This window comes from Notamacropus eugenii, chromosome 1 (assembly GCF_028372415.1).
Source record: "Notamacropus eugenii isolate mMacEug1 chromosome 1, mMacEug1.pri_v2, whole genome shotgun sequence".
Lineage (NCBI taxonomy): Eukaryota > Metazoa > Chordata > Mammalia > Diprotodontia > Macropodidae > Notamacropus > Notamacropus eugenii.
Genome location: NC_092872.1, coordinates 560,248,273 through 560,251,197, shown reverse-complemented (window position 1 = coordinate 560,251,197; position 2,925 = coordinate 560,248,273). Strand labels below are relative to the sequence as shown.

General features: G+C 34.9%; 1 pseudogene; it reads right to left on the bottom strand.

The window, feature by feature from the left end:
- Nucleotides 1–613: 613 nt before the first annotated feature.
- LOC140527631 (cytochrome c oxidase subunit 7A2-like, mitochondrial pseudogene) lies at nt 614–1,007 on the bottom strand (annotated as a pseudogene).
- Between the last annotated feature and the right edge of the window lie 1,918 nt (nt 1,008–2,925).

Below are 2,925 nucleotides of genomic sequence, written 5' to 3'. Positions count from 1 at the left end.
GAGGTCAGAGATCAGGCATATAACCCTTTTGAAACTATATGACAAAATTATAGGCATATGGATAGATAATAGAAAATAATTTCTATTAATACCATGATGCAAGATGGAAAAATTCTCCAAATTAACAGCTAATTAATTCCCAGTGAAATTTGCGGTGTCAGAAAGAACAGATTTTTGGCACCAGGAAGTTCAAGGACTTCCTGTCACTGGTGCAACTTCAATGGATCCCCTCCTCCCATAGCCAGCACATCTGGTTACACTTGTAGTCTCTCTCTGCCTCTAATAGGCCCAAGCAGAAATCTCTGGTGGCCTCATCAGAGTGATGAGCTGACCTCCCAACCTCTGGAGAAAGAAGGGAGCCCAAATTAGAAGGGCAACATCACCTTTGTTTAAATAATAGCTAACTCTTCAATGTGTTCTGATAATCTACTTATTTTCAGAAACAAACCAGTCAAAACATTTCCTTATTGATAAGTCTTCTAATGCTGTCTGAAAAACAACATTGACTGTTACACAGTTCAGAAAATTCACTGTCAATTAGGAAAATAGACAATTCAAAAGGTTTTATGTCAAAACTCTTGTTAATAAATCCATCAGTCTTATGAACCCCATCCTATTTATTTCTGGGTTGTGAAGCCATGTAGAGAGCTGTCAAGGCAGTAGATGGTCCCTTCCAGTGTCAAAACCATGGTGGTCCAATAAATCATTTATTCAGGTAGACCGTGTTTCAAGTGGAAACCATCAGAATTCTGAAAAAATTTCTGCAGCTCTGGAACTTTGTTTTTCCTGGCATAATCATATGGAGCTGCTTCTGAGGCAAATTTCTTTGGTGTGGTAAATATAACTGGTGGTGTTTCTGAGGATGCCACAGGCTTAAAACCCTGCAGGCTGTAGGCAGCCGAAGCCCAGGACCCAGCCAGCTTCTGGGGGATGGTGCTAAACTTGTAGTACATGTCACCCCTCAAACTGACCTCCCAAAGCTGGTATTCCCACAGTGACGGTGTCATAGAAAGCCATTAGCTGAACTTGTTGGAGTTGCTGGATTCCTTCATGACTAAGTTCAAATTTCACATATTACAGGAAACCTTCCCTAGTACTAGTAGTCTCTATCTGAGATTATCTTCTATCTATTCTACATGCATTGTTAAGATCTAGATTTCATTAATTTTGTCTAAAATTTCATTTTTTAAAAATTTCATGTAGATAAAATTATCCATTTCCTCATTTGGATTTTTCTCTATCCCTTTTTTGGTTAATAAGACTCTCTCTAGCCATAGCTGTGAAAGGTACCTGATTTAATTCTCTTCTAATTTTTATACAGTGTGATCTTTAATATTTAGGTTGCATTTGTGTTTTGAACTTAGATTAATATATAGTGTAAGAGGTTGTTCTAAAACTAATTTCTGCCAGACTGTTTCCCAATTTTTCTGGCAGCTCTTGTCAAAATAGGTAGTCCTTCTCTAAGTTACATATGTTCTCAGATTTTCCAAACATTGGGTTACTGAGTTTACAACCTTGGTATTTTAATATCACTTTCTGGATATTATTTGTCCTCTCTAACCCAAGACTTTCTGCTTTAAAAAAGTACTCTTATTTCTACTTGTGTATCTTCAGGACCATTTGGGTACTATTTGCAAAAAAAAAAAAAAAAAAAAAAAAAGATGTCAGACTATAAAAATTTATCTTTGCCCAATAGTAAAATGGCTAGACTACTCAAAGAATGGACACATCTGACCTTAGTAAAACAAAAAGATATAACATTTTTAGGTATGTGGAAGCTCAACAAGTGTTGCATCAGGGAGATCAATGAAGGAAATTCAAAGCTGATTTCATTTTATATCAAAAGGCGACAAGAACCATTATTTTCTGGAGTAATTAGTCATCTCACCTTGTACTACACAAAAGACTGTTATGAAGATAATTACAGTTTCCACAACAATATCCATTTTAGAGGATGAGGAAGGAAAGGAATTCTATGAAGAAACTGATATATTTTGGCTTCCAAAGCGAGACAGCCGTGATAAAACTGTTAGGAAATAGGATTTTTTAGTAAGAAATGAAAGAAAGAGACCAAACTATTGTTACCTACTCAGAAGTCTCATGCTTTTACATTATGAAGATTTTCTTCAAAAAATGGCTTCCAAGACACTGGATGTACCAAATAACCAAAGAAGGGTGAAGAGTAGTACAGTAGGAATACCAATTGGAATCAGTGGACATGGGTTCATATCTCTAACATTTAGAAGTTATATGACCTTGAAATTATTATTTAACCTCTAAATTTCAGTTTTATCATCTATAAAACAATGGTAGGAGGGAAGGAAAAGATGGAACAAGCATTTATTAAAGTGCCCAACATGTGCCAAGTACAATGTTAAATGTTTTAAAAGTATTACTTCATTTGTAATCATTTGATCCTTACAAATACCCTGTGAGGTAGGTACTATTATTATCCCCATTTTATAGTTAAGTAAACTGAGGTAGAGAACTAGAGGATGTGAAGGTCATTTTATATATATGAAAATATGACAGGAGGATATCTTTGCCAAGAAATGATTAGATACAAACGTAATACATAATCATTATTTCAGAATCACATGTTTGCAAGTAGTCAAATTGGATGAAGCAAAAGCAAAAAAATAAGCATCAAATTAAAAAGATAAATATGGGCGGATAAAGCTCTATATATTTAAATATATATTCTAAAAAGCTGTTGCCTCCATAGAATAAGAAACAGATAAATCTGGAGACCTTTACCACCATTTCCTGGTGGTCAGTCATGGAACACTATACTATGATCTTTGAAGAATCAAAACAATTTGGTGACCCCGAAGAGCAATAGAAGTGTGGAAAGTGGATATAAGCAGGTTGCTATTGACAACAATTATCTATGATAAGAGACATAAAATATATCACTGAAGACAT